Source organism: Atractosteus spatula, chromosome 5 (genome assembly GCF_055471065.1).
Source record: "Atractosteus spatula isolate fAtrSpa1 chromosome 5, fAtrSpa1.hap1, whole genome shotgun sequence".
Taxonomy (NCBI): domain Eukaryota; kingdom Metazoa; phylum Chordata; class Actinopteri; order Semionotiformes; family Lepisosteidae; genus Atractosteus; species Atractosteus spatula.
The window spans coordinates 14,257,423-14,284,848 of NC_142710.1; the positions used below are offsets into that span (position 1 = coordinate 14,257,423).

Below are 27,426 nucleotides of genomic sequence, written 5' to 3' on the forward strand. Positions count from 1 at the left end.
GGGAACTGATATCCACATCACCTCGCAGCGTCTGCTTACGGCAAACGATGGAAGGTGACTGATGACTGAAGGAGCCTGGTCAATCCTCATCACGTGGCACAATGACAGCGTGCAGTCAGCTGTCCAAGGCGGCAACCTCGTTTCTCGTTCAAGAGAACACGTCCTGAAAACCCCTCACCACTATGTCGTAAATGAGCACCGCGAACGCTTGTTGTCATGCGTCATTACTTGAGAAATGCAGAAGCAAAAACTGCCCCCTCTCAGCCACCGAAACGTGTGCGGGGCTCGCCTTTCGCTCTCTGCGCCTCGCATATTTATGGAGCTGTCTGCTCTTCTTTCTGTTGAAGTACTCAAAATACGGGGCGTCCCGCAGAGCGTGATGTGCTCGCTGACAGCTTTCAATTTTTAAAGGAAAACTATGAGCTCGATGGCTCGAATGTGAATGTTTAGCAATCGTTGATCAAACGCACGTCTTCTAAGGATTCGTGAGAGTATCCTCAGCACTGTTTTCGCTCGGATATACTTTTCATTTGCTAAGCTGCCAAATTGGACGAGAAAATGCCGGAGACGCACTCAGTGCAGACTGAGGCGGGGAAGGAGGCGTGGCCCTTCAATGCTTGACAGCTGAAGGACGTTCAGCGGAGGAGAACCTATCAGAAGTCGCAGAGGCTAAAGGAGAGCACCCGGCTCCCAGAGCTCCAGACTCGGACCTGGAGGATGCGGGCATCGATCCCGCTACCTCTCGCATGCTAAGCGAGCGCTCTACCATTTGAGCTAATCCCCCTCGCTTCAGGCGTCTCGGCATCATGTCTTACCGCCTCTGCCCCTCTTACCGGACACCACCCGCTGCCCTTGGTCTGCAAGGCAGTCCTTTCAAGTGCGATGAAGACGCCGGGAGCTTCGTTGCCTATTGTACGAGCTGAACTTTGGTGCTCCTCAGTTCAATGCTCTTTCCATCAAGTCATCTTGTCTTTTGACGCTTCGTGTTTTGCGCTCCTTTGACTCTCGGCATATCGGGTGACTTGAAACACTGAAGTTGTTGCTTACGGAGTGTGGAACATTGTTTTGCAACTGTCATGACGCTGTGTGAGCCTTTCTTCGGCAACAGGGGCAGGCTGACAGCAGCGCCAGCGAAAGTTAGGGCAAATTTCTGGACTTAATTGTGAATGTGAATGTTATGTAGGAAAGGGGTGCGGCTTTGCTCCTCTCCCGCGTAAAGGTGACGCTTTCCAGGTGGTAGGCAAGCAGAGGTGGTTCTGAGCGAATAGTTGCTGCCAGTGTCTGAAAAGAGCAAGAGAGCAAGCGGCCCTGCCCCGTGTGAGGATCGAACTCACGACCTTCAGATTATGAGACTGACGCGCTACCTGCTGCGCCAACGAGGCCAGCTGCGGCGTGCCGGCCAGAAAGATTGCCTCACACGGATTTCAGACGCCTGGTCTCTAATTTTGCGACGCCCTCTGCTGGGTGTTGTGTTTGCCTTTTGATCTCACCGAGACTTTTGGAGTTTGTTTCTGTCGCGAGTCTGTCTTTCACAGCTCACCTAGCACAAGTCTCTCTGGCTGAAATGGCCTCTCTGCGTCAGCATCGTGGCCTCACTCAGCCATTAAAAACATCACTGGGACCTCTGACATGCTGACATGAAGTGTCAAGAGAGAGTGGCGGAGACGCACTTAAGCCAGAGAGAAGATGAAAAGGGGGCGTGGCTGCTAAACGCTTCACTCTCGGCGAAAGGCGCGAACACAGGCTAAAGGACACCTTTCGGCACACCGAGCTCTCAGCGTACACCTGGAGGATGCGGGCATCGATCCCGCTACCTCTCGCATGCAAAGCGAGCGCTCTACCATGTGAGCTAATCCCCCTCGCTGTGCCTTCCCCCTCGGCGTCGCCTTGTGCCGCTTGTTCCCCTCTTACCGGGCGCCGTCCACTGCCCTTCGCCTGCAAGGCAGTCGGCTTTCTTGACTTATTGATGAAGGTCTGACGGGACGAGCGAATGACGCCTCCCCCCGTCCTCCAGCTCGCTGACAACACAAAAGCGGAAGAGTCGCTGTGGCTCGTTGGTCTAGGCGTATGATTCTCGCTTCGGGTGCTAGAGGTCCCGGGTTCAAATCCCGGACGAGCCCTTTTCCTCCTCTGCCACACTCCTGGGAACTGATATCCACATCACCTCGCAGCGTCTGCTTACGGCAAACGATGGAAGGTGACTGATGACTGAAGGAGCCTGGTCAATCCTCATCACGTGGCACAATGACAGCGTGCAGTCAGCTGTCCAAGGCGGCAACCTCGTTGCTCGTTCAAGAGAACACGTCCTGAAAACCCCTCACCACTATGTCGTAAATGAGCACCGCGAACGCTTGTTGTCATGCGTCATTACTTGAGAAATGCAGAAGCAAAAACTGCCCCCTCTCAGCCACCGAAACGTGTGCGGGGCTCGCCTTTCGCTCTCTGCGCCTCGCATATTTATGGAGCTGTCTGCTCTTCTTTCTGTTGAAGTACTCAAAATACGGGGCGTCCCGCAGAGCGTGATGTGCTCGCTGACAGCTTTCAATTTTTAAAGGAAAACTATGAGCTCGATGGCTCGAATGTGAATGTTTAGCAATCGTTGATCAAACGCACGTCTTCTAAGGATTCGTGAGAGTATCCTCAGCACTGTTTTCGCTCGGATATACTTTTCATTTGCTAAGCTGCCAAATTGGACGAGAAAATGCCGGAGACGCACTCAGTGCAGACTGAGGCGGGGAAGGAGGCGTGGCCCTTCAATGCTTGACAGCTGAAGGACGTTCAGCGGAGGAGAACCTATCAGAAGTCGCAGAGGCTAAAGGAGAGCACCCGGCTCCCAGAGCTCCAGACTCGGACCTGGAGGATGCGGGCATCGATCCCGCTACCTCTCGCATGCTAAGCGAGCGCTCTACCATTTGAGCTAACCCCCCTCGCTTCAGGTGTCTCGGCATCATGTCTTACCGCCTCTGCCCCTCTTACCGGGCACCGCCCGCTGCCCTTGGTCTGCAAGGCAGTCCTTTCAAGTGCGATGAAGACGCCGGGAGCTTCGTTGTCTATTGTACGAGCTGAACTTTGGTGCTCCTCAGTTCAATGCTCTTTCCATCAAGTCATCTTGTCTTTTGACGCTTCGTGTTTTGCGCTCCTTTGACTCTCGGCATATCGGGTGACTTGAAACACTGAAGTTGTTGCTTACGGAGTGTGGAACATTGTTTTGCAACTGTCATGACGCTGTGTGAGCCTTTCTTCGGCAACAGGGGCAGGCTGACAGCAGCGCCAGCGAAAGTTAGGGCAAATTTCTGGACTTAATTGTGAATGTGAATGTTATGTAGGAAAGGGGTGCGGCTTTGCTCCTCTCCCGTGTAAAGGTGACGCTTTCCAGGTGGTAGGCAAGCAGAGGTGGTTCTGAGCGAATAGTTGCTGCCAGTTTCTGAAAAGAGCAAGAGAGCAAGCGGCCCTGCCCCGTGTGAGGATCGAACTCACGACCTTCAGATTATGAGACTGACGCGCTACCTGCTGCGCCAACGAGGCCAGCTGCGGCATGCCGGCCAGAAAGATTGCCTCACACGGATTTCAGACGCCTGGTCCCTAATCTTGCGACGCCCTCTGCTGGGTGTTGTGTTGCCTTTTGATCTCACCGAGACTTTTGGGGTTTGTTTCTGTCGCGAGTCTGTCTTTCACAGCTCACCTAGCACAAGTCTCTCTGGCTGAAATGGCCTCTCTGCGTCAGCATCGTGGCCTCACTCAGCCATTAAAAACATCACTGGGACCTCTGACATGCTGACATGAAGTGTCAAGAGAGAGTGGCGGAGACGCACTTAAGCCAGAGAGCAGATGAAAAGGGGGCGTGGCTGCTAAACGCTTCACTCTCGGCGCAAGGCGCGAACACAGGCTAAAGGACACCTTTCGGCACACCGAGCTCTCAGCGTACACCTGGAGGATGCGGGCATCGATCCCGCTACCTCTCGCATGCAAAGCGAAAGCTCTACCATGTGAACTAATCCCCGTCGCTGTGCCTTCCCCCTCGGCGTCGCCTTGTGCCGCTTGTTCCCCTCTTACCGGGCGCCGTCCACTGCCCTTCGCCTGCAAGGCAGTCGGCTTTCTTGACTTATTGATGAAGGTCTGACGGGACGAGCGAATGACGCCTCCACCCGTCCTCCAGCTCGCTGACAACACAAAAGCGGAAGAGTCGCTGTGGCTCGTTGGTCTAGGCGTATGATTCTCGCTTCGGGTGCGAGAGGTCCCGGGTTCAAATCCCGGACGAGCCCTTTTCCTCCTCTGCCACACTCGATTCTGGGAACTGATATCCACATCACCTCGCAGCGTCTGCTTACGGCAAACGATGGAAGGTGACTGATGACTGAAGGAGCCTGGTCAATCCTCATCACGTGGCACAATGACAGCGTGCAGTCAGCTGTCCAAGGCGGCAACCTCGTTTCTCGTTCAAGAGAACACGTCCTGAAAACCCCTCACCACTATGTCGTAAATGAGCACCGCGAACGCTTGTTGTCATGCGTCATTACTTGAGAAATGCAGAAGCAAAAACTGCCCCCTCTCAGCCACCGAAACGTGTGCGGGGCTCGCCTTTCGCTCTCTGCGCCTCGCATATTTATGGAGCTGTCTGCTCTTCTTTCTGTTGAAGTACTCAAAATACGGGGCGTCCCGCAGAGCGTGATGTGCTCGCTGACAGCTTTCAATTTTTAAAGGAAAACTATGAGCTCGATGGCTCGAATGTGAATGTTTAGCAATCGTTGATCAAACGCACGTCTTCTAAGGATTCGTGAGAGTATCCTCAGCACTGTTTTCGCTCGGATATACTTTTCATTTGCTAAGCTGCCAAATTGGACGAGAAAATGCCGGAGACGCACTCAGTGCAGACTGAGGCGGGGAAGGAGGCGTGGCCCTTCAATGCTTGACAGCTGAAGGACGTTCAGCGGAGGAGAACCTATCAGAAGTCGCAGAGGCTAAAGGAGAGCACCCGGCTCCCAGAGCTCCAGACTCGGACCTGGAGGATGCGGGCATCGATCCCGCTACCTCTCGCATGCTAAGCGAGCGCTCTACCATTTGAGCTAACCCCCCTCGCTTCAAGCGTCTCGGCATCATGTCTTACCGCCTCTGCCCCTCTTACCGGGCACCGCCCGCTGCCCTTGGTCTGCAAGGCAGTCCTTTCAAGTGCGATGAAGACGCCGGGAGCTTCGTTGCCTATTGTACGAGCTGAACTTTGGTGCTCCTCAGTTCAATGCTCTTTCCATCAAGTCATCTTGTCTTTTGACGCTTCGTGTTTTGCGCTCCTTTGACTCTCGGCATATCGGGTGACTTGAAACACTGAAGTTGTTGCTTACGGAGTGTGGAACATTGTTTTGCAACTGTCATGACGCTGTGTGAGCCTTTCTTCGGCAACAGGGGCAGGCTGACAGCAGCGCCAGCGAAAGTCAGGGCAAATTTCTGGACTTAATTGTGAATGTGAATGTTATGTAGGAAAGGGGTGCGGCTTTGCTCCTCTCCCGTGTAAAGGTGACGCTTTCCAGGTGGTAGGCAAGCAGAGGTGGTTCTGAGCGAATAGTTGCTGCCAGTGTCTGAAAAGAGCAAGAGAGCAAGCGGCCCTGCCCCGTGTGAGGATCGAACTCACGACCTTCAGATTATGAGACTGACGCGCTACCTGCTGCGCCAACGAGGCCAGCTGCGGCGTGCCGGCCAGAAAGATTGCCTCACACGGATTTCAGACGCCTGGTCCCTAATCTTGCGACGCCCTCTGCTGGGTGTTGTGTTGCCTTTTGATCTCACCGAGACTTTTGGGGTTTGTTTCTGTCGCGAGTCTGTCTTTCACAGCTCACCTAGCACAAGTCTCTTTGGCTGAAATGGCCTCTCTGCGTCAGCATCGTGGCCTCACTCAGCCATTAAAAACATCACTGGGACCTCTGACATGCTGACATGAAGTGTCAAGAGAGAGTGGCAGAGACGCACTTAAGCCAGAGAGAAGATGAAAAGGGGGCGTGGCTGCTAAACGCTTCACTCTCGGCGCAAGGCGCGAACACAGGCTAAAGGACACCTTTCGGCACACCGAGCTCTCAGCGTACACCTGGAGGATGCGGGCATCGATCCCGCTACTTCTCGCATGCAAAGCGAGCGCTCTACCATGTGAGCTAATCCCCCTCGCTGTGCCTTCCCCCTCGGCGTCGCCTTGTGCCGCTTGTTCCCCTCTTACCGGGCGCCGTCCACTGCCCTTCGCCTGCAAGGCAGTCGGCTTTCTTGACTTATTGATGAAGGTCTGACGGGACGAGCGAATGACGCCTCCCCCCGTCCTCCAGCTCGCTGACAACACAAAAGCAGAAGAGTCGCTGTGGCTCGTTGGTCTAGGCGTATGATTCTCGCTTCGGGTGCGAGAGGTCCCGGGTTCAAATCCCGGACGAGCCCTTTTCCTCCTCTGCCACACTCCTGGGAACTGATATCCACATCACCTCGCAGCGTCTGCTTACGGCAAACGATGGAAGGTGACTGATGACTGAAGGAGCCTGGTCAATCCTCATCACGTGGCACAATGACAGCGTGCAGTCAGCTGTCCAAGGCGGCAACCTCGTTGCTCGTTCAAGAGAACACGTCCTGAAAACCCCTCACCACTATGTCGTAAATGTGCACCGCGAACGCTTGTTGTCATGCGTCATTACTTGAGAAATGCAGAAGCAAAAACTGCCCCCTCTCAGCCACCGAAACGTGTGCGGGGCTCGCCTTTCGCTCTCTGCGCCTCGCATATTTATGGAGCTGTCTGCTCTTCTTTCTGTTGAAGTACTCAAAATACGGGGCGTCCCGCAGAGCGTGATGTGCTCGCTGACAGCTTTCAATTTTTAAAGGAAAACTATGAGCTCGATGGCTCGAATGTGAATGTTTAGCAATCGTTGATCAAACGCACGTCTTCTAAGGATTCGTGAGAGTATCCTCAGCACTGTTTTCGCTCGGATATACTTTTCATTTGCTAAGCTGCCAAATTGGACGAGAAAATGCCGGAGACGCACTCAGTGCAGACTGAGGCGGGGAAGGAGGCGTGGCCCTTCAATGCTTGACAGCTGAAGGACGTTCAGCGGAGGAGAACCTATCAGAAGTCGCAGAGGCTAAAGGAGAGCACCCGGCTCCCAGAGCTCCAGACTCGGACCTGGAGGATGCGGGCATCGATCCCGCTACCTCTCGCATGCTAAGCGAGCGCTCTACCATTTGAGCTAATCCCCCTCGCTTCAGGCGTCTCGGCATCATGTCTTACCGCCTCTGCCCCTCTTACCGGACACCACCCGCTGCCCTTGGTCTGCAAGGCAGTCCTTTCAAGTGCGATGAAGACGCCGGGAGCTTCGTTGCCTATTGTACGAGCTGAACTTTGGTGCTCCTCAGTTCAATGCTCTTTCCATCAAGTCATCTTGTCTTTTGACGCTTCGTGTTTTGCGCTCCTTTGACTCTCGGCATATCGGGTGACTTGAAACACTGAAGTTGTTGCTTACGGAGTGTGGAACATTGTTTTGCAACTGTCATGACGCTGTGTGAGCCTTTCTTCGGCAACAGGGGCAGGCTGACAGCAGCGCCAGCGAAAGTTAGGGCAAATTTCTGGACTTAATTGTGAATGTGAATGTTATGTAGGAAAGGGGTGCGGCTTTGCTCCTCTCCCGCGTAAAGGTGACGCTTTCCAGGTGGTAGGCAAGCAGAGGTGGTTCTGAGCGAATAGTTGCTGCCAGTGTCTGAAAAGAGCAAGAGAGCAAGCGGCCCTGCCCCGTGTGAGGATCGAACTCACGACCTTCAGATTATGAGACTGACGCGCTACCTGCTGCGCCAACGAGGCCAGCTGCGGCGTGCCGGCCAGAAAGATTGCCTCACACGGATTTCAGACGCCTGGTCTCTAATTTTGCGACGCCCTCTGCTGGGTGTTGTGTTTGCCTTTTGATCTCACCGAGACTTTTGGAGTTTGTTTCTGTCGCGAGTCTGTCTTTCACAGCTCACCTAGCACAAGTCTCTCTGGCTGAAATGGCCTCTCTGCGTCAGCATCGTGGCCTCACTCAGCCATTAAAAACATCACTGGGACCTCTGACATGCTGACATGAAGTGTCAAGAGAGAGTGGCGGAGACGCACTTAAGCCAGAGAGAAGATGAAAAGGGGGCGTGGCTGCTAAACGCTTCACTCTCGGCGCAAGGCGCGAACACAGGCTAAAGGACACCTTTCGGCACACCGAGCTCTCAGCGTACACCTGGAGGATGCGGGCATCGATCCCGCTACCTCTCGCATGCAAAGCGAGCGCTCTACCATGTGAGCTAATCCCCCTCGCTGTGCCTTCCCCCTCGGCGTCGCCTTGTGCCGCTTGTTCCCCTCTTACCGGGCGCCGTCCACTGCCCTTCGCCTGCAAGGCAGTCGGCTTTCTTGACTTATTGATGAAGGTCTGACGGGACGAGCGAATGACGCCTCCCCCCGTCCTCCAGCTCGCTGACAACACAAAAGCGGAAGAGTCGCTGTGGCTCGTTGGTCTAGGCGTATGATTCTCGCTTCGGGTGCTAGAGGTCCCGGGTTCAAATCCCGGACGAGCCCTTTTCCTCCTCTGCCACACTCCTGGGAACTGATATCCACATCACCTCGCAGCGTCTGCTTACGGCAAACGATGGAAGGTGACTGATGACTGAAGGAGCCTGGTCAATCCTCATCACGTGGCACAATGACAGCGTGCAGTCAGCTGTCCAAGGCGGCAACCTCGTTGCTCGTTCAAGAGAACACGTCCTGAAAACCCCTCACCACTATGTCGTAAATGAGCACCGCGAACGCTTGTTGTCATGCGTCATTACTTGAGAAATGCAGAAGCAAAAACTGCCCCCTCTCAGCCACCGAAACGTGTGCGGGGCTCGCCTTTCGCTCTCTGCGCCTCGCATATTTATGGAGCTGTCTGCTCTTCTTTCTGTTGAAGTACTCAAAATACGGGGCGTCCCGCAGAGCGTGATGTGCTCGCTGACAGCTTTCAATTTTTAAAGGAAAACTATGAGCTCGATGGCTCGAATGTGAATGTTTAGCAATCGTTGATCAAACGCACGTCTTCTAAGGATTCGTGAGAGTATCCTCAGCACTGTTTTCGCTCGGATATACTTTTCATTTGCTAAGCTGCCAAATTGGACGAGAAAATGCCGGAGACGCACTCAGTGCAGACTGAGGCGGGGAAGGAGGCGTGGCCCTTCAATGCTTGACAGCTGAAGGACGTTCAGCGGAGGAGAACCTATCAGAAGTCGCAGAGGCTAAAGGAGAGCACCCGGCTCCCAGAGCTCCAGACTCGGACCTGGAGGATGCGGGCATCGATCCCGCTACCTCTCGCATGCTAAGCGAGCGCTCTACCATTTGAGCTAACCCCCCTCGCTTCAAGCGTCTCGGCATCATGTCTTACCGCCTCTGCCCCTCTTACCGGGCACCGCCCGCTGCCCTTGGTCTGCAAGGCAGTCCTTTCAAGTGCGATGAAGACGCCGGGAGCTTCGTTGCCTATTGTACGAGCTGAACTTTGGTGCTCCTCAGTTCAATGCTCTTTCCATCAAGTCATCTTGTCTTTTGACGCTTCGTGTTTTGCGCTCCTTTGACTCTCGGCATATCGGGTGACTTGAAACACTGAAGTTGTTGCTTACGGAGTGTGGAACATTGTTTTGCAACTGTCATGACGCTGTGTGAGCCTTTCTTCGGCAACAGGGGCAGGCTGACAGCAGCGCCAGCGAAAGTCAGGGCAAATTTCTGGACTTAATTGTGAATGTGAATGTTATGTAGGAAAGGGGTGCGGCTTTGCTCCTCTCCCGTGTAAAGGTGACGCTTTCCAGGTGGTAGGCAAGCAGAGGTGGTTCTGAGCGAATAGTTGCTGCCAGTGTCTGAAAAGAGCAAGAGAGCAAGCGGCCCTGCCCCGTGTGAGGATCGAACTCACGACCTTCAGATTATGAGACTGACGCGCTACCTGCTGCGCCAACGAGGCCAGCTGCGGCGTGCCGGCCAGAAAGATTGCCTCACACGGATTTCAGACGCCTGGTCCCTAATCTTGCGACGCCCTCTGCTGGGTGTTGTGTTGCCTTTTGATCTCACCGAGACTTTTGGGGTTTGTTTCTGTCGCGAGTCTGTCTTTCACAGCTCACCTAGCACAAGTCTCTTTGGCTGAAATGGCCTCTCTGCGTCAGCATCGTGGCCTCACTCAGCCATTAAAAACATCACTGGGACCTCTGACATGCTGACATGAAGTGTCAAGAGAGAGTGGCAGAGACGCACTTAAGCCAGAGAGAAGATGAAAAGGGGGCGTGGCTGCTAAACGCTTCACTCTCGGCGCAAGGCGCGAACACAGGCTAAAGGACACCTTTCGGCACACCGAGCTCTCAGCGTACACCTGGAGGATGCGGGCATCGATCCCGCTACTTCTCGCATGCAAAGCGAGCGCTCTACCATGTGAGCTAATCCCCCTCGCTGTGCCTTCCCCCTCGGCGTCGCCTTGTGCCGCTTGTTCCCCTCTTACCGGGCGCCGTCCACTGCCCTTCGCCTGCAAGGCAGTCGGCTTTCTTGACTTATTGATGAAGGTCTGACGGGACGAGCGAATGACGCCTCCCCCCGTCCTCCAGCTCGCTGACAACACAAAAGCAGAAGAGTCGCTGTGGCTCGTTGGTCTAGGCGTATGATTCTCGCTTCGGGTGCGAGAGGTCCCGGGTTCAAATCCCGGACGAGCCCTTTTCCTCCTCTGCCACACTCCTGGGAACTGATATCCACATCACCTCGCAGCGTCTGCTTACGGCAAACGATGGAAGGTGACTGATGACTGAAGGAGCCTGGTCAATCCTCATCACGTGGCACAATGACAGCGTGCAGTCAGCTGTCCAAGGCGGCAACCTCGTTGCTCGTTCAAGAGAACACGTCCTGAAAACCCCTCACCACTATGTCGTAAATGAGCACCGCGAACGCTTGTTGTCATGCGTCATTACTTGAGAAATGCAGAAGCAAAAACTGCCCCCTCTCAGCCACCGAAACGTGTGCGGGGCTCGCCTTTCGCTCTCTGCGCCTCGCATATTTATGGAGCTGTCTGCTCTTCTTTCTGTTGAAGTACTCAAAATACGGGGCGTCCCGCAGAGCGTGATGTGCTCGCTGACAGCTTTCAATATTTAAAGGAAAACTATGAGCTCGATGGCTCGAATGTGAATGTTTAGCAATCGTTGATCAAACGCACGTCTTCTAAGGATTCGTGAGAGTATCCTCAGCACTGTTTTCGCTCGGATATACTTTTCATTTGCTAAGCTGCCAAATTGGACGAGAAAATGCCGGAGACGCACTCAGTGCAGACTGAGGCGGGGAAGGAGGCGTGGCCCTTCAATGCTTGACAGCTGAAGGACGTTCAGCGGAGGAGAACCTATCAGAAGTCGCAGAGGCTAAAGGAGAGCACCCGGCTCCCAGAGCTCCAGACTCGGACCTGGAGGATGCGGGCATCGATCCCGCTACCTCTCGCATGCTAAGCGAGCGCTCTACCATTTGAGCTAATCCCCCTCGCTTCAGGCGTCTCGGCATCATGTCTTACCGCCTCTGCCCCTCTTACCGGACACCACCCGCTGCCCTTGGTCTGCAAGGCAGTCCTTTCAAGTGCGATGAAGACGCCGGGAGCTTCGTTGCCTATTGTACGAGCTGAACTTTGGTGCTCCTCAGTTCAATGCTCTTTCCATCAAGTCATCTTGTCTTTTGACGCTTCGTGTTTTGCGCTCCTTTGACTCTCGGCATATCGGGTGACTTGAAACACTGAAGTTGTTGCTTACGGAGTGTGGAACATTGTTTTGCAACTGTCATGACGCTGTGTGAGCCTTTCTTCGGCAACAGGGGCAGGCTGACAGCAGCGCCAGCGAAAGTTAGGGCAAATTTCTGGACTTAATTGTGAATGTGAATGTTATGTAGGAAAGGGGTGCGGCTTTGCTCCTCTCCCGTGTAAAGGTGACGCTTTCCAGGTGGTAGGCAAGCAGAGGTGGTTCTGAGCGAATAGTTGCTGCCAGTGTCTGAAAAGAGCAAGAGAGCAAGCGGCCCTGCCCCGTGTGAGGATCGAACTCACGACCTTCAGATTATGAGACTGACGCGCTACCTGCTGCGCCAACGAGGCCAGCTGCGGCATGCCGGCCAGAAAGCTTGCCTCACACGGATTTCAGACGCCTGGTCCCTAATCTTGCGACGCCCTCTGCTGGGTGTTGTGTTGCCTTTTGATCTCACCGAGACTTTTGGGGTTTGTTTCTGTCGCGAGTCTGTCTTTCACAGCTCACCTAGCACAAGTCTCTTTGGCTGAAATGGCCTCTCTGCGTCAGCATCGTGGCCTCACTCAGCCATTAAAAACATCACTGGGACCTCTGACATGCTGACATGAAGTGTCAAGAGAGAGTGGCGGAGACGCACTTAAGCCAGAGAGAAGATGAAAAGGGGGCGTGGCTGCTAAACGCTTCACTCTCGGCGCAAGGCGCGAACACAGGCTAAAGGACACCTTTCGGCACACCGAGCTCTCAGCGTACACCTGGAGGATGCGGGCATCGATCCCGCTACCTCTCGCATGCAAAGCGAGCGCTCTACCATGTGAGCTAAACCCCCTCGCTGCGCCTTTCCCCTCGGCGTCGCCTTGTGCCGCTTGTTCCCCTCTTACCGGGCGCCGTCCACTGCCCTTCGCCTGCAAGGCAGTCGGCTTTCTTGACTTATTGATGAAGGTCTGACGGGACGAGCGAATGACGCCTCCCCCCGTCCTCCAGCTCGCTGACAACACAAAAGCGGAAGAGTCGCTGTGGCTCGTTGGTCTAGGCGTATGATTCTCGCTTTGGGTGCGAGAGGTCCCGGGTTCAAATCCCGGACGAGCCCTTTTCCTCCTCTGCCACACTCGAATCTGGGAACTGATATCCACATCACCTCGCAGCGTCTGCTTACGGAAAACGATGGAAGGTGACTGATGACTGAAGGAGCCTGGTCAATCCTCATCACGTGGCACAATGACAGCGTGCAGTCAGCTGTCCAAGGCGGCAACCTCGTTGCTCGTTCAAGAGAACACGTCCTGAAAACCCCTCACCACTATGTCGTAAATGAGCACCGCGAACGCTTGTTGTCATGCGTCATTACTTGAGAAATGCAGAAGCAAAAACTGCCCCCTCTCAGCCACCGAAACGTGTGCGGGGCTCGCCTTTCGCTCTCTGCGCCTCGCATATTTATGGAGCTGTCTGCTCTTCTTTCTGTTGAAGTACTCAAAATACGGGGCGTCCCGCAGAGCGTGATGTGCTCGCTGACAGCTTTCAATTTTTAAAGGAAAACTATGAGCTCGATGGCTCGAATGTGAATGTTTAGCAATCGTTGATCAAACGCACGTCTTCTAAGGATTCGTGAGAGTATCCTCAGCACTGTTTTCGCTCGGATATACTTTTCATTTGCTAAGCTGCCAAATTGGACGAGAAAATGCCGGAGACGCACTCAGTGCAGACTGAGGCGGGGAAGGAGGCGTGGCCCTTCAATGCTTGACAGCTGAAGGACGTTCAGCGGAGGAGAACCTATCAGAAGTCGCAGAGGCTAAAGGAGAGCACCCGGCTCCCAGAGCTCCAGACTCGGACCTGGAGGATGCGGGCATCGATCCCGCTACCTCTCGCATGCTAAGCGAGCGCTCTACCATTTGAGCTAATCCCCCTTGCTTCAGGTGTCTCGGCATCATGTCTTACCCCCTCTGCCCCTCTTACCGGACACCACCCGCTGCCCTTGGTCTGCAAGGCAGTCCTTTCAAGTGCGATGAAGACGCCGTGAGCTTCGTTGCCTATTGTACGAGCTGAACTTTGGTGCTCCTCAGTTCAATGCTCTTTCCATCAAGTCATCTTGTCTTTTGACGCTTCGTGTTTTGCGCTCCTTTGACTCTCGGCATATCGGGTGACTTGAAACACTGAAGTTGTTGCTTACGGAGTGTGGAACATTGTTTTGCAACTGTCATGACGCTGTGTGAGCCTTTCTTCGGCAACAGGGGCAGGCTGACAGCAGCGCCAGCGAAAGTTAGGGCAAATTTCTGGACTTAATTGTGAATGTGAATGTTATGTAGGAAAGGGGTGCGGCTTTGCTCCTCTCCCGTGTAAAGGTGACGCTTTCCAGGTGGTAGGCAAGCAGAGGTGGTTCTGAGCGAATAGTTGCTGCCAGTGTCTGAAAAGAGCAAGAGAGCAAGCGGCCCTGCCCCGTGTGAGGATCGAACTCACGACCTTCAGATTATGAGACTGACGCGCTACCTGCTGCGCCAAAGAGGCCAGCTGCGGCGTGCCGGCCAGAAAGCTTGCCTCACACGGATTTCAGACGCCTGGTCCCTAATCTTGCGACGCCCTCTGCTGGGTGTTGTGTTGCCTTTTGATCTCACCGAGACTTTTGGGGTTTGTTTCTGTCGCGAGTCTGTCTTTCACAGCTCACCTAGCACAAGTCTCTCTGGCTGAAATGGCCTCTCTGCGTCAGCATCGTGGCCTCACTCAGCCATTAAAAACATCACTGGGACCTCTGACATGCTGACATGAAGTGTCAAGAGAGAGTGGCGGAGACGCACTTAAGCCAGAGAGCAGATGAAAAGGGGGCGTGGCTGCTAAACGCTTCACTCTCGGCGCAAGGCGCGAACACAGGCTAAAGGACACCTTTCGGCACACCGAGCTCTCAGCGTACACCTGGAGGATGCGGGCATCGATCCCGCTACCTCTCGCATGCAAAGCGAGCGCTCTACCATGTGAGCTAATCCCCCTCGCTGTGCCTTCCCCCTCGGCGTCGCCTTGTGCCGCTTGTTCCCCTCTTACCGGGCGCCGTCCACTGCCCTTCGCCTGCAAGGCAGTCGGCTTTCTTGACTTATTGATGAAGGTCTGACGGGACGAGCGAATGACGCCTCCCCCCGTCCTCCAGCTCGCTGACAACACAAAAGCGGAAGAGTCGCTGTGGCTCGTTGGTCTAGGCGTATGATTCTCGCTTCGGGTGCGAGAGGTCCCGGGTTCAAATCCCGGACGAGCCCTTTTCCTCCTCTGCCACACTCGAATCTGGGAACTGATATCCACATCACCTCGCAGCGTCTGCTTACGGCAAACGATGGAAGGTGACTGATGACTGAAGGAGCCTGGTCAATCCTCATCACGTGGCACAATGACAGCGTGCAGTCAGCTGTCCAAGGCGGCAACCTCGTTGCTCGTTCAAGAGAACACGTCCTGAAAACCCCTCACCACTATGTCGTAAATGAGCACCCCGAACGCTTGTTGTCATGCGTCATTACTTGAGAAATGCAGAAGCAAAAACTGCCCCCTCTCAGCCACCGAAACGTGTACGGGGCTCGCCTTTCGCTCTCTGCGCCTCGCATATTTATGGAGCTGTCTGCTCTTCTTTCTGTTGAAGTACTCAAAATACGGGGCGTCCCGCAGAGCGTGATGTGCTCGCTGACAGCTTTCAATTTTTAAAGGAAAACTATGAGCTCGATGGCTCGAATGTGAATGTTTAGCAATCGTTGATCAAACGCACGTCTTCTAAGGATTCGTGAGAGTATCCTCAGCACTGTTTTCGCTCGGATATACTTTTCATTTGCTAAGCTGCCAAATTGGACGAGAAAATGCCGGAGACGCACTCAGTGCAGACTGAGGCGGGGAAGGAGGCGTGGCCCTTCAATGCTTGACAGCTGAAGGACGTTCAGCGGAGGAGAACCTATCAGAAGTCGCAGAGGCTAAAGGAGAGCACCCGGCTCCCAGAGCTCCAGACTCGGACCTGGAGGATGCGGGCATCGATCCCGCTACCTCTCGCATGCTAAGCGAGCGCTCTACCATTTGAGCTAATCCCCCTCGCTTCAGGCGTCTCGGCATCATGTCTTACCGCCTCTGCCCCTCTTACCGGACACCACCCGCTGCCCTTGGTCTGCAAGGCAGTCCTTTCAAGTGCGATGAAGACGCCGGGAGCTTCGTTGCCTATTGTACGAGCTGAACTTTGGTGCTCCTCAGTTCAATGCTCTTTCCATCAAGTCATCTTGTCTTTTGACGCTTCGTGTTTTGCGCTCCTTTGACTCTCGGCATATCGGGTGACTTGAAACACTGAAGTTGTTGCTTACGGAGTGTGGAACATTGTTTTGCAACTGTCATGACGCTGTGTGAGCCTTTCTTCGGCAACAGGGGCAGGCTGACAGCAGCGCCAGCGAAAGTTAGGGTAAATTTCTGGACTTAATTGTGAATGTGAATGTTATGTAGGAAAGGGGTGCGGCTTTGCTCCTCTCCCGTGTAAAGGTGACGCTTTCCAGGTGGTAGGCAAGCAGAGGTGGTTCTGAGCGAATAGTTGCTGCCAGTGTCTGAAAAGAGCAAGAGAGCAAGCGGCCCTGCCCCGTGTGAGGATCGAACTCACGACCTTCAGATTATGAGACTGACGCGCTACCTGCTGCGCCAACGAGGCCAGCTGCGGCGTGCCGGTCAGAAAGATTGCCTCACACGGATTTCAGACGCCTGGTCCCTAATCTTGCGACGCCCTCTGCTGGGTGTTGTGTTGCCTTTTGATCTCACCGAGACTTTTGGGGTTTGTTTCTGTCGCGAGTCTGTCTTTCACAGCTCACCTAGCACAAGTCTCTTTGGCTGAAATGGCCTCTCTGCGTCAGCATCGTGGCCTCACTCAGCCATTAAAAACATCACTGGGACCTCTGACATGCTGACATGAAGTGTCAAGAGAGAGTGGCGGAGACGCACTTAAGCCAGAGAGAAGATGAAAAGGGGGCGTGGCTGCTAAACGCTTCACTCTCGGCGCAAGGCGCGAACACAGGCTAAAGGACACCTTTCGGCACACCGAGCTCTCAGCGTACACCTGGAGGATGCGGGCATCGATCCCGCTACCTCTCGCATGCAAAGCGAGCGCTCTACCATGTGAGCTAAACCCCCTCGCTGCGCCTTTCCCCTCGGCGTCGCCTTGTGCCGCTTGTTCCCCTCTTACCGGGCGCCGTCCACTGCCCTTCGCCTGCAAGGCAGTCGGCTTTCTTGACTTATTGATGAAGGTCTGACGGGACGAGCGAATGACGCCTCCCCCCGTCCTCCAGCTCGCTGACAACACAAAAGCGGAAGAGTCGCTGTGGCTCGTTGGTCTAGGCGTATGATTCTCGCTTTGGGTGCGAGAGGTCCCGGGTTCAAATCCCGGACGAGCCCTTTTCCTCCTCTGCCACACTCGAATCTGGGAACTGATATCCACATCACCTCGCAGCGTCTGCTTACGGAAAACGATGGAAGGTGACTGATGACTGAAGGAGCCTGGTCAATCCTCATCACGTGGCACAATGACAGCGTGCAGTCAGCTGTCCAAGGCGGCAACCTCGTTGCTCGTTCAAGAGAACACGTCCTGAAAACCCCTCACCACTATGTCGTAAATGAGCACCGCGAACGCTTGTTGTCATGCGTCATTACTTGAGAAATGCAGAAGCAAAAACTGCCCCCTCTCAGCCACCGAAACGTGTGCGGGGCTCGCCTTTCGCTCTCTGCGCCTCGCATATTTATGGAGCTGTCTGCTCTTCTTTCTGTTGAAGTACTCAAAATACGGGGCGTCCCGCAGAGCGTGATGTGCTCGCTGACAGCTTTCAATTTTTAAAGGAAAACTATGAGCTCGATGGCTCGAATGTGAATGTTTAGCAATCGTTGATCAAACGCACGTCTTCTAAGGATTCGTGAGAGTATCCTCAGCACTGTTTTCGCTCGGATATACTTTTCATTTGCTAAGCTGCCAAATTGGACGAGAAAATGCCGGAGACGCACTCAGTGCAGACTGAGGCGGGGAAGGAGGCGTGGCCCTTCAATGCTTGACAGCTGAAGGACGTTCAGCGGAGGAGATCCTATCAGAAGTCGCAGAGGCTAAAGGAGAGCACCCGGCTCCCAGAGCACCAGACTCGGACCTGGAGGATGCGGGCATCGATCCCGCTACCTCTCGCATGCTAAGCGAGCGCTCTACCATTTGAGCTAATCCCCCTCGCTTCAGGCGTCTCGGCATCATGTCTTACCGCCTCTGCCCCTCTTACCGGACACCACCCGCTGCCCTTGGTCTGCAAGGCAGTCCTTTCAAGTGCGATGAAGATGCCGGGAGCTTCGTTGCCTATTGTACGAGCTGAACTTTGGTGCTCCTCAGTTCAATGCTCTTTCCATCAAGTCATCTTGTCTTTTGACGCTTCGTGTTTTGCGCTCCTTTGACTCTCGGCATATCGGGTGACTTGAAACACTGAAGTTGTTGCTTACGGAGTGTGGAACATTGTTTTGCAACTGTCATGACGCTGTGTGAGCCTTTCTTCGGCAACAGGGGCAGGCTGACAGCAGCGCCAGCGAAAGTTAGGGCAAATTTCTGGACTTAATTGTGAATGTGAATGTTATGTAGGAAAGGGGTGCGGCTTTGCTCCTCTCCCGTGTAAAGGTGACGCTTTCCAGGTGGTAGGCAAGCAGAGGTGGTTCTGAGCGAATAGTTGCTGCCAGTGTCTGAAAAGAGCAAGAGAGCAAGCGGCCCTGCCCCGTGTGAGGATCGAACTCACGACCTTCAGATTATGAGACTGACGCGCTACCTGCTGCGCCAACGAGGCCAGCTGCGGCGTGCCGGCCAGAAAGATTGCCTCACACGGATTTCAGACGCCTGGTCCCTAATCTTGCGACGCCCTCTGCTGGGTGTTGTGTTTGCCTTTTGATCTCACCGAGACTTTTGGAGTTTGTTTCTGTCGCGAGTCTGTCTTTCACAGCTCACCTAGCACAAGTCTCTCTGGCTGAAATGGCCTCTCTGCGTCAGCATCGTGGCCTCACTCAGCCATTAAAAACATCACTGGGACCTCTGACATGCTGACATGAAGTGTCAAGAGAGAGTGGCGGAGACGCACTTAAGCCAGAGAGAAGATGAAAAGGGGGCGTGGCTGCTAAACGCTTCACTCTCGGCGCAAGGCGCGAACACAGGCTAAAGGACACCTTTCGGCACACCGAGCTCTCAGCGTACACCTGGAGGATGCGGGCATCGATCCCGCTACCTCTCGCATGCAAAGCGAGCGCTCTACCATGTGAGCTAATCCCCCTCGCTGTGCCTTCCCCCTCGGCGTCGCCTTGTGCCGCTTGTTCCCCTCTTACCGGGCGCCGTCCACTGCCCTTCGCCTGCAAGGCAGTCGGCTTTCTTGACTTATTGATGAAGGTCTGACGGGACGAGCGAATGACGCCTCCCCCCGTCCTCCAGCTCGCTGACAACGCAAAAGCGGAAGAGTCGCTGTGGCTCGTTGGTCTAGGCGTATGATTCTCGCTTCGGGTGCGAGAGGTCCCGGGTTCAAATCCCGGACGAGCCCTTTTCCTCCTCTGCCACACTCCTGGGAACTGATATCCACATCACCTCGCAGCGTCTGCTTACGGAAAACGATGGAAGGTGACTGATGACTGAAGGAGCCTGGTCAATCCTCATCACGTGGCACAATGACAGCGTGCAGTCAGCTGTCCAAGGCGGCAACCTCGTTGCTCGTTCAAGAGAACACGTCCTGAAAACCCCTCACCACTATGTCGTAAATGAGCACCGCGAACGCTTGTTGTCATGCGTCATTACTTGAGAAATGCAGAAGCAAAAACTGCCCCCTCTCAGCCACCGAAACGTGTGCGGGGCTCGCCTTTCGCTCTCTGCGCCTCGCATATTTATGGAGCTGTCTGCTCTTCTTTCTGTTGAAGTACTCAAAATACGGGGCGTCCCGCAGAGCGTGATGTGCTCGCTGACAGCTTTCAATATTTAAAGGAAAACTATGAGCTCGATGGCTCGAATGTGAATGTTTAGCAATCGTTGATCAAACGCACGTCTTCTAAGGATTCGTGAGAGTATCCTCAGCACTGTTTTCGCTCGGATATACTTTTCATTTGCTAAGCTGCCAAATTGGACGAGAAAATGCCGGAGACGCACTCAGTGCAGACTGAGGCGGGGAAGGAGGCGTGGCCCTTCAATGCTTGACAGCTGAAGGACGTTCAGCGGAGGAGAACCTATCAGAAGTCGCAGAGGCTAAAGGAGAGCACCCGTCTCCCAGAGCTCCAGACTCGGACCTGGAGGATGCGGGCATCGATCCCGCTACCTCTCGCATGCTAAGCGAGCGCTCTACCATTTGAGCTAATCCCCCTTGCTTCAGGTGTCTCGGCATCATGTCTTACCGCCTCTGCCCCTCTTACCGGACACCACCCGCTGCCCTTGGTCTGCAAGGCAGTCCTTTCAAGTGCGATGAAGACGCCGGGAGCTTCGTTGCCTATTGTACGAGCTGAACTTTGGTGCTCCTCAGTTCAATGCTCTTTCCATCAAGTCATCTTGTCTTTTGACGCTTCGTGTTTTGCGCTCCTTTGACTCTCGGCATATCGGGTGACTTGAAACACTGAAGTTGTTGCTTACGGAGTGTGGAACATTGTTTTGCAACTGTCATGACGCTGTGTGAGCCTTTCTTCGGCAACAGGGGCAGGCTGACAGCAGCGCCAGCGAAAGTTAGGGCAAATTTCTGGACTTAATTGTGAATGTGAATGTTATGTAGGAAAGGGGTGCGGCTTTGCTCCTCTCCCGTGTAAAGGTGACGCTTTCCAGGTGGTAGGCAAGCAGAGGTGGTTCTGAGCGAATAGTTGCTGCCAGTGTCTGAAAAGAGCAAGAGAGCAAGCGGCCCTGCCCCGTGTGAGGATCGAACTCACGACCTTCAGATTATGAGACTGACGCGCTACCTGCTGCGCCAACGAGGCCAGCTGCGGCGTGCCGGCCAGAAAGATTGCCTCACACGGATTTCAGACGCCTGGTCCCTAATCTTGCGACGCCCTCTGCTGGGTGTTGTGTTGCCTTTTGATCTCACCGAGACTTTTGGGGTTTGTTTCTGTCGCGAGTCTGTCTTTCACAGCTCACCTAGCACAAGTCTCTCTGGCTGAAATGGCCTCTCTGCGTCAGCATCGTGGCCTCACTCAGCCATTAAAAACATCACTGGGACCTCTGACATGCTGACATGAAGTGTCAAGAGAGAGTGGCGGAGACGCACTTAAGCCAGAGAGAAGATGAAAAGGGGGCGTGGCTGCTAAACGCTTCACTCTCGGCGCAAGGCGCGAACACAGGCTAAAGGACACCTTTCGGCACACCGAGCTCTCAGCGTACACCTGGAGGATGCGGGCATCGATCCCGCTACTTCCCGCATGCAAAGCGAGCGCTCTACCATGTGAGCTAATCCCCCTCGCTGTGCCTTCCCCCTCGGCGTCGCCTTGTGCCGCTTGTTCCCCTCTTACCGGGCGCCGTCCACTGCCCTTCGCCTGCAAGGCAGTCGGCTTTCTTGACTTATTGATGAAGGTCTGACGGGACGAGCGAATGACGCCTCCCCCCGTCCTCCAGCTCGCTGACAACACAAAAGCAGAAGAGTCGCTGTGGCTCGTTGGTCTAGGCGTATGATTCTCGCTTCGGGTGCGAGAGGTCCCGGGTTCAAATCCCGGACGAGCCCTTTTCCTCCTCTGCCACACTCCTGGGAACTGATATCCACATCACCTCGCAGCGTCTGCTTACGGCAAACGATGGAAGGTGACTGATGACTGAAGGAGCCTGGTCAATCCTCATCACGTGGCACAATGACAGCGTGCAGTCAGCTGTCCAAGGCGGCAACCTCGTTGCTCGTTCAAGAGAACACGTCCTGAAAACCCCTCACCACTATGTCGTAAATGAGCACCGCGAACGCTTGTTGTCATGCGTCATTACTTGAGAAATGCAGAAGCAAAAACTGCCCCCTCTCAGCCACCGAAACGTGTGCGGGGCTCGCCTTTCGCTCTCTGCGCCTCGCATATTTATGGAGCTGTCTGCTCTTCTTTCTGTTGAAGTACTCAAAATACGGGGCGTCCCGCAGAGCGTGATGTGCTCGCTGACAGCTTTCAATATTTAAAGGAAAACTATGAGCTCGATGGCTCGAATGTGAATGTTTAGCAATCGTTGATCAAACGCACGTCTTCTAAGGATTCGTGAGAGTATCCTCAGCACTGTTTTCGCTCGGATATACTTTTCATTTGCTAAGCTGCCAAATTGGACGAGAAAATGCCGGAGACGCACTCAGTGCAGACTGAGGCGGGGAAGGAGGCGTGGCCCTTCAATGCTTGACAGCTGAAGGACGTTCAGCGGAGGAGAACCTATCAGAAGTCGCAGAGGCTAAAGGAGAGCACCCGGCTCCCAGAGCTCCAGACTCGGACCTGGAGGATGCGGGCATCGATCCCGCTACCTCTCGCATGCTAAGCGAGCGCTCTACCATTTGAGCTAATCCCCCTCGCTTCAGGCGTCTCGGCATCATGTCTTACCGCCTCTGCCCCTCTTACCGGACACCACCCGCTGCCCTTGGTCTGCAAGGCAGTCCTTTCAAGTGCGATGAAGACGCCGGGAGCTTCGTTGCCTATTGTACGAGCTGAACTTTGGTGCTCCTCAGTTCAATGCTCTTTCCATCAAGTCATCTTGTCTTTTGACGCTTCGTGTTTTGCGCTCCTTTGACTCTCGGCATATCGGGTGACTTGAAACACTGAAGTTGTTGCTTACGGAGTGTGGAACATTGTTTTGCAACTGTCATGACGCTGTGTGAGCCTTTCTTCGGCAACAGGGGCAGGCTGACAGCAGCGCCAGCGAAAGTTAGGGCAAATTTCTGGACTTAATTGTGAATGTGAATGTTATGTAGGAAAGGGGTGCGGCTTTGCTCCTCTCCCGTGTAAAGGTGACGCTTTCCAGGTGGTAGGCAAGCAGAGGTGGTTCTGAGCGAATAGTTGCTGCCAGTGTCTGAAAAGAGCAAGAGAGCAAGCGGCCCTGCCCCGTGTGAGGATCGAACTCACGACCTTCAGATTATGAGACTGACGCGCTACCTGCTGCGCCAACGAGGCCAGCTGCGGCATGCCGGCCAGAAAGCTTGCCTCACACGGATTTCAGACGCCTGGTCCCTAATCTTGCGACGCCCTCTGCTGGGTGTTGTGTTGCCTTTTGATCTCACCGAGACTTTTGGGGTTTGTTTCTGTCGCGAGTCTGTCTTTCACAGCTCACCTAGCACAAGTCTCTTTGGCTGAAATGGCCTCTCTGCGTCAGCATCGTGGCCTCACTCAGCCATTAAAAACATCACTGGGACCTCTGACATGCTGACATGAAGTGTCAAGAGAGAGTGGCGGAGACGCACTTAAGCCAGAGAGAAGATGAAAAGGGGGCGTGGCTGCTAAACGCTTCACTCTCGGCGCAAGGCGCGAACACAGGCTAAAGGACACCTTTCGGCACACCGAGCTCTCAGCGTACACCTGGAGGATGCGGGCATCGATCCCGCTACCTCTCGCATGCAAAGCGAGCGCTCTACCATGTGAGCTAAACCCCCTCGCTGCGCCTTTCCCCTCGGCGTCGCCTTGTGCCGCTTGTTCCCCTCTTACCGGGCGCCGTCCACTGCCCTTCGCCTGCAAGGCAGTCGGCTTTCTTGACTTATTGATGAAGGTCTGACGGGACGAGCGAATGACGCCTCCCCCCGTCCTCCAGCTCGCTGACAACACAAAAGCGGAAGAGTCGCTGTGGCTCGTTGGTCTAGGCGTATGATTCTCGCTTTGGGTGCGAGAGGTCCCGGGTTCAAATCCCGAACGAGCCCTTTTCCTCCTCTGCCACACTCGAATCTGGGAACTGATATCCACATCACCTCGCAGCGTCTGCTTACGGAAAACGATGGAAGGTGACTGATGACTGAAGGAGCCTGGTCAATCCTCATCACGTGGCACAATGACAGCGTGCAGTCAGCTGTCCAAGGCGGCAACCTCGTTGCTCGTTCAAGAGAACACGTCCTGAAAACCCCTCACCACTATGTCGTAAATGAGCACCGCGAACGCTTGTTGTCATGCGTCATTACTTGAGAAATGCAGAAGCAAAAACTGCCCCCTCTCAGCCACCGAAACGTGTGCGGGGCTCGCCTTTCGCTCTCTGCGCCTCGCATATTTATGGAGCTGTCTGCTCTTCTTTCTGTTGAAGTACTCAAAATACGGGGCGTCCCGCAGAGCGTGATGTGCTCGCTGACAGCTTTCAATTTTTAAAGGAAAACTATGAGCTCGATGGCTCGAATGTGAATGTTTAGCAATCGTTGATCAAACGCACGTCTTCTAAGGATTCGTGAGAGTATCCTCAGCACTGTTTTCGCTCGGATATACTTTTCATTTGCTAAGCTGCCAAATTGGACGAGAAAATGCCGGAGACGCACTCAGTGCAGACTGAGGCGGGGAAGGAGGCGTGGCCCTTCAATGCTTGACAGCTGAAGGACGTTCAGCGGAGGAGAACCTATCAGAAGTCGCAGAGGCTAAAGGAGAGCACCCGGCTCCCAGAGCTCCAGACTCGGACCTGGAGGATGCGGGCATCGATCCCGCTACCTCTCGCATGCTAAGCGAGCGCTCTACCATTTGAGCTAATCCCCCTTGCTTCAGGTGTCTCGGCATCATGTCTTACCCCCTCTGCCCCTCTTACCGGACACCACCCGCTGCCCTTGGTCTGCAAGGCAGTCCTTTCAAGTGCGATGAAGACGCCGTGAGCTTCGTTGCCTATTGTACGAGCTGAACTTTGGTGCTCCTCAGTTCAATGCTCTTTCCATCAAGTCATCTTGTCTTTTGACGCTTCGTGTTTTGCGCTCCTTTGACTCTCGGCATATCGGGTGACTTGAAACACTGAAGTTGTTGCTTACGGAGTGTGGAACATTGTTTTGCAACTGTCATGACGCTGTGTGAGCCTTTCTTCGGCAACAGGGGCAGGCTGACAGCAGCGCCAGCGAAAGTTAGGGCAAATTTCTGGACTTAATTGTGAATGTGAATGTTATGTAGGAAAGGGGTGCGGCTTTGCTCCTCTCCCGTGTAAAGGTGACGCTTTCCAGGTGGTAGGCAAGCAGAGGTGGTTCTGAGCGAATAGTTGCTGCCAGTGTCTGAAAAGAGCAAGAGAGCAAGCGGCCCTGCCCCGTGTGAGGATCGAACTCACGACCTTCAGATTATGAGACTGACGCGCTACCTGCTGCGCCAAAGAGGCCAGCTGCGGCGTGCCGGCCAGAAAGCTTGCCTCACACGGATTTCAGACGCCTGGTCCCTAATCTTGCGACGCCCTCTGCTGGGTGTTGTGTTGCCTTTTGATCTCACCGAGACTTTTGGGGTTTGTTTCTGTCGCGAGTCTGTCTTTCACAGCTCACCTAGCACAAGTCTCTCTGGCTGAAATGGCCTCTCTGCGTCAGCATCGTGGCCTCACTCAGCCATTAAAAACATCACTGGGACCTCTGACATGCTGACATGAAGTGTCAAGAGAGAGTGGCGGAGACGCACTTAAGCCAGAGAGCAGATGAAAAGGGGGCGTGGCTGCTAAACGCTTCACTCTCGGCGCAAGGCGCGAACACAGGCTAAAGGACACCTTTCGGCACACCGAGCTCTCAGCGTACACCTGGAGGATGCGGGCATCGATCCCGCTACCTCTCGCATGCAAAGCGAGCGCTCTACCATGTGAGCTAATCCCCCTCGCTGTGCCTTCCCCCTCGGCGTCGCCTTGTGCCGCTTGTTCCCCTCTTACCGGGCGCCGTCCACTGCCCTTCGCCTGCAAGGCAGTCGGCTTTCTTGACTTATTGATGAAGGTCTGACGGGACGAGCGAATGACGCCTCCCCCCGTCCTCCAGCTCGCTGACAACACAAAAGCGGAAGAGTCGCTGTGGCTCGTTGGTCTAGGCGTATGATTCTCGCTTCGGGTGCGAGAGGTCCCGGGTTCAAATCCCGGACGAGCCCTTTTCCTCCTCTGCCACACTCGAATCTGGGAACTGATATCCACATCACCTCGCAGCGTCTGCTTACGGCAAACGATGGAAGGTGACTGATGACTGAAGGAGCCTGGTCAATCCTCATCACGTGGCACAATGACAGCGTGCAGTCAGCTGTCCAAGGCGGCAACCTCGTTGCTCGTTCAAGAGAACACGTCCTGAAAACCCCTCACCACTATGTCGTAAATGAGCACCCCGAACGCTTGTTGTCATGCGTCATTACTTGAGAAATGCAGAAGCAAAAACTGCCCCCTCTCAGCCACCGAAACGTGTACGGGGCTCGCCTTTCGCTCTCTGCGCCTCGCATATTTATGGAGCTGTCTGCTCTTCTTTCTGTTGAAGTACTCAAAATACGGGGCGTCCCGCAGAGCGTGATGTGCTCGCTGACAGCTTTCAATTTTTAAAGGAAAACTATGAGCTCGATGGCTCGAATGTGAATGTTTAGCAATCGTTGATCAAACGCACGTCTTCTAAGGATTCGTGAGAGTATCCTCAGCACTGTTTTCGCTCGGATATACTTTTCATTTGCTAAGCTGCCAAATTGGACGAGAAAATGCCGGAGACGCACTCAGTGCAGACTGAGGCGGGGAAGGAGGCGTGGCCCTTCAATGCTTGACAGCTGAAGGACGTTCAGCGGAGGAGAACCTATCAGAAGTCGCAGAGGCTAAAGGAGAGCACCCGGCTCCCAGAGCTCCAGACTCGGACCTGGAGGATGCGGGCATCGATCCCGCTACCTCTCGCATGCTAAGCGAGCGCTCTACCATTTGAGCTAATCCCCCTCGCTTCAGGCGTCTCGGCATCATGTCTTACCGCCTCTGCCCCTCTTACCGGACACCACCCGCTGCCCTTGGTCTGCAAGGCAGTCCTTTCAAGTGCGATGAAGACGCCGGGAGCTTCGTTGCCTATTGTACGAGCTGAACTTTGGTGCTCCTCAGTTCAATGCTCTTTCCATCAAGTCATCTTGTCTTTTGACGCTTCGTGTTTTGCGCTCCTTTGACTCTCGGCATATCGGGTGACTTGAAACACTGAAGTTGTTGCTTACGGAGTGTGGAACATTGTTTTGCAACTGTCATGACGCTGTGTGAGCCTTTCTTCGGCAACAGGGGCAGGCTGACAGCAGCGCCAGCGAAAGTTAGGGTAAATTTCTGGACTTAATTGTGAATGTGAATGTTATGTAGGAAAGGGGTGCGGCTTTGCTCCTCTCCCGTGTAAAGGTGACGCTTTCCAGGTGGTAGGCAAGCAGAGGTGGTTCTGAGCGAATAGTTGCTGCCAGTGTCTGAAAAGAGCAAGAGAGCAAGCGGCCCTGCCCCGTGTGAGGATCGAACTCACGACCTTCAGATTATGAGACTGACGCGCTACCTGCTGCGCCAACGAGGCCAGCTGCGGCGTGCCGGTCAGAAAGATTGCCTCACACGGATTTCAGACGCCTGGTCCCTAATCTTGCGACGCCCTCTGCTGGGTGTTGTGTTGCCTTTTGATCTCACCGAGACTTTTGGGGTTTGTTTCTGTCGCGAGTCTGTCTTTCACAGCTCACCTAGCACAAGTCTCTTTGGCTGAAATGGCCTCTCTGCGTCAGCATCGTGGCCTCACTCAGCCATTAAAAACATCACTGGGACCTCTGACATGCTGACATGAAGTGTCAAGAGAGAGTGGCGGAGACGCACTTAAGCCAGAGAGAAGATGAAAAGGG

General features: G+C 54.3%; 40 non-coding genes across 40 annotated transcripts; 9 read left to right on the forward strand and 31 right to left on the reverse strand.

Annotated features, from left to right (window-relative positions):
• Positions 1-711: 711 nt before the first annotated feature.
• trnaa-agc (transfer RNA alanine (anticodon AGC)) lies at positions 712-784 on the reverse strand. Its single transcript has one exon. It is a non-coding gene; the product is annotated as a tRNA-Ala (tRNA).
• A 525-nt stretch (positions 785-1,309) lies between these two features.
• trnam-cau (transfer RNA methionine (anticodon CAU)) lies at positions 1,310-1,382 on the reverse strand. The gene has a single exon. It is a non-coding gene; the product is annotated as a tRNA-Met (tRNA).
• Positions 1,383-1,786: 404 nt separating this feature from the next.
• trnaa-ugc (transfer RNA alanine (anticodon UGC)) lies at positions 1,787-1,859 on the reverse strand. The gene has a single exon. It is a non-coding gene; the product is annotated as a tRNA-Ala (tRNA).
• A 995-nt stretch (positions 1,860-2,854) lies between these two features.
• Positions 2,855-2,927, reverse strand: trnaa-agc (transfer RNA alanine (anticodon AGC)). The gene has a single exon. It is a non-coding gene; the product is annotated as a tRNA-Ala (tRNA).
• A 525-nt stretch (positions 2,928-3,452) lies between these two features.
• trnam-cau (transfer RNA methionine (anticodon CAU)) lies at positions 3,453-3,525 on the reverse strand. Its single transcript has one exon. It is a non-coding gene; the product is annotated as a tRNA-Met (tRNA).
• Positions 3,526-4,190: 665 nt separating this feature from the next.
• Positions 4,191-4,262, forward strand: trnap-cgg (transfer RNA proline (anticodon CGG)). Its single transcript has one exon. It is a non-coding gene; the product is annotated as a tRNA-Pro (tRNA).
• A 738-nt stretch (positions 4,263-5,000) lies between these two features.
• trnaa-agc (transfer RNA alanine (anticodon AGC)) lies at positions 5,001-5,073 on the reverse strand. The gene has a single exon. It is a non-coding gene; the product is annotated as a tRNA-Ala (tRNA).
• A 525-nt stretch (positions 5,074-5,598) lies between these two features.
• Positions 5,599-5,671, reverse strand: trnam-cau (transfer RNA methionine (anticodon CAU)). Its single transcript has one exon. It is a non-coding gene; the product is annotated as a tRNA-Met (tRNA).
• A 665-nt stretch (positions 5,672-6,336) lies between these two features.
• trnap-cgg (transfer RNA proline (anticodon CGG)) lies at positions 6,337-6,408 on the forward strand. Its single transcript has one exon. It is a non-coding gene; the product is annotated as a tRNA-Pro (tRNA).
• A 734-nt stretch (positions 6,409-7,142) lies between these two features.
• trnaa-agc (transfer RNA alanine (anticodon AGC)) lies at positions 7,143-7,215 on the reverse strand. Its single transcript has one exon. It is a non-coding gene; the product is annotated as a tRNA-Ala (tRNA).
• A 525-nt stretch (positions 7,216-7,740) lies between these two features.
• Positions 7,741-7,813, reverse strand: trnam-cau (transfer RNA methionine (anticodon CAU)). The gene has a single exon. It is a non-coding gene; the product is annotated as a tRNA-Met (tRNA).
• Positions 7,814-8,217: 404 nt separating this feature from the next.
• Positions 8,218-8,290, reverse strand: trnaa-ugc (transfer RNA alanine (anticodon UGC)). Its single transcript has one exon. It is a non-coding gene; the product is annotated as a tRNA-Ala (tRNA).
• Positions 8,291-9,285: 995 nt separating this feature from the next.
• trnaa-agc (transfer RNA alanine (anticodon AGC)) lies at positions 9,286-9,358 on the reverse strand. The gene has a single exon. It is a non-coding gene; the product is annotated as a tRNA-Ala (tRNA).
• Positions 9,359-9,883: 525 nt separating this feature from the next.
• Positions 9,884-9,956, reverse strand: trnam-cau (transfer RNA methionine (anticodon CAU)). The gene has a single exon. It is a non-coding gene; the product is annotated as a tRNA-Met (tRNA).
• A 665-nt stretch (positions 9,957-10,621) lies between these two features.
• On the forward strand, positions 10,622-10,693 carry trnap-cgg (transfer RNA proline (anticodon CGG)). The gene has a single exon. It is a non-coding gene; the product is annotated as a tRNA-Pro (tRNA).
• Positions 10,694-11,427: 734 nt separating this feature from the next.
• Positions 11,428-11,500, reverse strand: trnaa-agc (transfer RNA alanine (anticodon AGC)). The gene has a single exon. It is a non-coding gene; the product is annotated as a tRNA-Ala (tRNA).
• A 525-nt stretch (positions 11,501-12,025) lies between these two features.
• Positions 12,026-12,098, reverse strand: trnam-cau (transfer RNA methionine (anticodon CAU)). Its single transcript has one exon. It is a non-coding gene; the product is annotated as a tRNA-Met (tRNA).
• Positions 12,099-12,763: 665 nt separating this feature from the next.
• trnap-ugg (transfer RNA proline (anticodon UGG)) lies at positions 12,764-12,835 on the forward strand. The gene has a single exon. It is a non-coding gene; the product is annotated as a tRNA-Pro (tRNA).
• Positions 12,836-13,573: 738 nt separating this feature from the next.
• On the reverse strand, positions 13,574-13,646 carry trnaa-agc (transfer RNA alanine (anticodon AGC)). The gene has a single exon. It is a non-coding gene; the product is annotated as a tRNA-Ala (tRNA).
• Positions 13,647-14,171: 525 nt separating this feature from the next.
• On the reverse strand, positions 14,172-14,244 carry trnam-cau (transfer RNA methionine (anticodon CAU)). Its single transcript has one exon. It is a non-coding gene; the product is annotated as a tRNA-Met (tRNA).
• A 403-nt stretch (positions 14,245-14,647) lies between these two features.
• trnaa-ugc (transfer RNA alanine (anticodon UGC)) lies at positions 14,648-14,720 on the reverse strand. Its single transcript has one exon. It is a non-coding gene; the product is annotated as a tRNA-Ala (tRNA).
• A 189-nt stretch (positions 14,721-14,909) lies between these two features.
• On the forward strand, positions 14,910-14,981 carry trnap-cgg (transfer RNA proline (anticodon CGG)). Its single transcript has one exon. It is a non-coding gene; the product is annotated as a tRNA-Pro (tRNA).
• A 738-nt stretch (positions 14,982-15,719) lies between these two features.
• trnaa-agc (transfer RNA alanine (anticodon AGC)) lies at positions 15,720-15,792 on the reverse strand. Its single transcript has one exon. It is a non-coding gene; the product is annotated as a tRNA-Ala (tRNA).
• Positions 15,793-16,317: 525 nt separating this feature from the next.
• Positions 16,318-16,390, reverse strand: trnam-cau (transfer RNA methionine (anticodon CAU)). Its single transcript has one exon. It is a non-coding gene; the product is annotated as a tRNA-Met (tRNA).
• A 665-nt stretch (positions 16,391-17,055) lies between these two features.
• trnap-ugg (transfer RNA proline (anticodon UGG)) lies at positions 17,056-17,127 on the forward strand. The gene has a single exon. It is a non-coding gene; the product is annotated as a tRNA-Pro (tRNA).
• Positions 17,128-17,865: 738 nt separating this feature from the next.
• On the reverse strand, positions 17,866-17,938 carry trnaa-agc (transfer RNA alanine (anticodon AGC)). The gene has a single exon. It is a non-coding gene; the product is annotated as a tRNA-Ala (tRNA).
• A 525-nt stretch (positions 17,939-18,463) lies between these two features.
• trnam-cau (transfer RNA methionine (anticodon CAU)) lies at positions 18,464-18,536 on the reverse strand. Its single transcript has one exon. It is a non-coding gene; the product is annotated as a tRNA-Met (tRNA).
• A 404-nt stretch (positions 18,537-18,940) lies between these two features.
• trnaa-ugc (transfer RNA alanine (anticodon UGC)) lies at positions 18,941-19,013 on the reverse strand. Its single transcript has one exon. It is a non-coding gene; the product is annotated as a tRNA-Ala (tRNA).
• A 189-nt stretch (positions 19,014-19,202) lies between these two features.
• On the forward strand, positions 19,203-19,274 carry trnap-cgg (transfer RNA proline (anticodon CGG)). Its single transcript has one exon. It is a non-coding gene; the product is annotated as a tRNA-Pro (tRNA).
• A 734-nt stretch (positions 19,275-20,008) lies between these two features.
• On the reverse strand, positions 20,009-20,081 carry trnaa-agc (transfer RNA alanine (anticodon AGC)). The gene has a single exon. It is a non-coding gene; the product is annotated as a tRNA-Ala (tRNA).
• Positions 20,082-20,606: 525 nt separating this feature from the next.
• On the reverse strand, positions 20,607-20,679 carry trnam-cau (transfer RNA methionine (anticodon CAU)). Its single transcript has one exon. It is a non-coding gene; the product is annotated as a tRNA-Met (tRNA).
• A 665-nt stretch (positions 20,680-21,344) lies between these two features.
• Positions 21,345-21,416, forward strand: trnap-cgg (transfer RNA proline (anticodon CGG)). Its single transcript has one exon. It is a non-coding gene; the product is annotated as a tRNA-Pro (tRNA).
• Positions 21,417-22,150: 734 nt separating this feature from the next.
• trnaa-agc (transfer RNA alanine (anticodon AGC)) lies at positions 22,151-22,223 on the reverse strand. Its single transcript has one exon. It is a non-coding gene; the product is annotated as a tRNA-Ala (tRNA).
• A 525-nt stretch (positions 22,224-22,748) lies between these two features.
• trnam-cau (transfer RNA methionine (anticodon CAU)) lies at positions 22,749-22,821 on the reverse strand. Its single transcript has one exon. It is a non-coding gene; the product is annotated as a tRNA-Met (tRNA).
• A 1,475-nt stretch (positions 22,822-24,296) lies between these two features.
• Positions 24,297-24,369, reverse strand: trnaa-agc (transfer RNA alanine (anticodon AGC)). The gene has a single exon. It is a non-coding gene; the product is annotated as a tRNA-Ala (tRNA).
• A 525-nt stretch (positions 24,370-24,894) lies between these two features.
• Positions 24,895-24,967, reverse strand: trnam-cau (transfer RNA methionine (anticodon CAU)). Its single transcript has one exon. It is a non-coding gene; the product is annotated as a tRNA-Met (tRNA).
• Positions 24,968-25,370: 403 nt separating this feature from the next.
• trnaa-ugc (transfer RNA alanine (anticodon UGC)) lies at positions 25,371-25,443 on the reverse strand. The gene has a single exon. It is a non-coding gene; the product is annotated as a tRNA-Ala (tRNA).
• Positions 25,444-25,632: 189 nt separating this feature from the next.
• On the forward strand, positions 25,633-25,704 carry trnap-cgg (transfer RNA proline (anticodon CGG)). Its single transcript has one exon. It is a non-coding gene; the product is annotated as a tRNA-Pro (tRNA).
• A 738-nt stretch (positions 25,705-26,442) lies between these two features.
• Positions 26,443-26,515, reverse strand: trnaa-agc (transfer RNA alanine (anticodon AGC)). The gene has a single exon. It is a non-coding gene; the product is annotated as a tRNA-Ala (tRNA).
• A 525-nt stretch (positions 26,516-27,040) lies between these two features.
• On the reverse strand, positions 27,041-27,113 carry trnam-cau (transfer RNA methionine (anticodon CAU)). The gene has a single exon. It is a non-coding gene; the product is annotated as a tRNA-Met (tRNA).
• Positions 27,114-27,426: the final 313 nt, after the last annotated feature.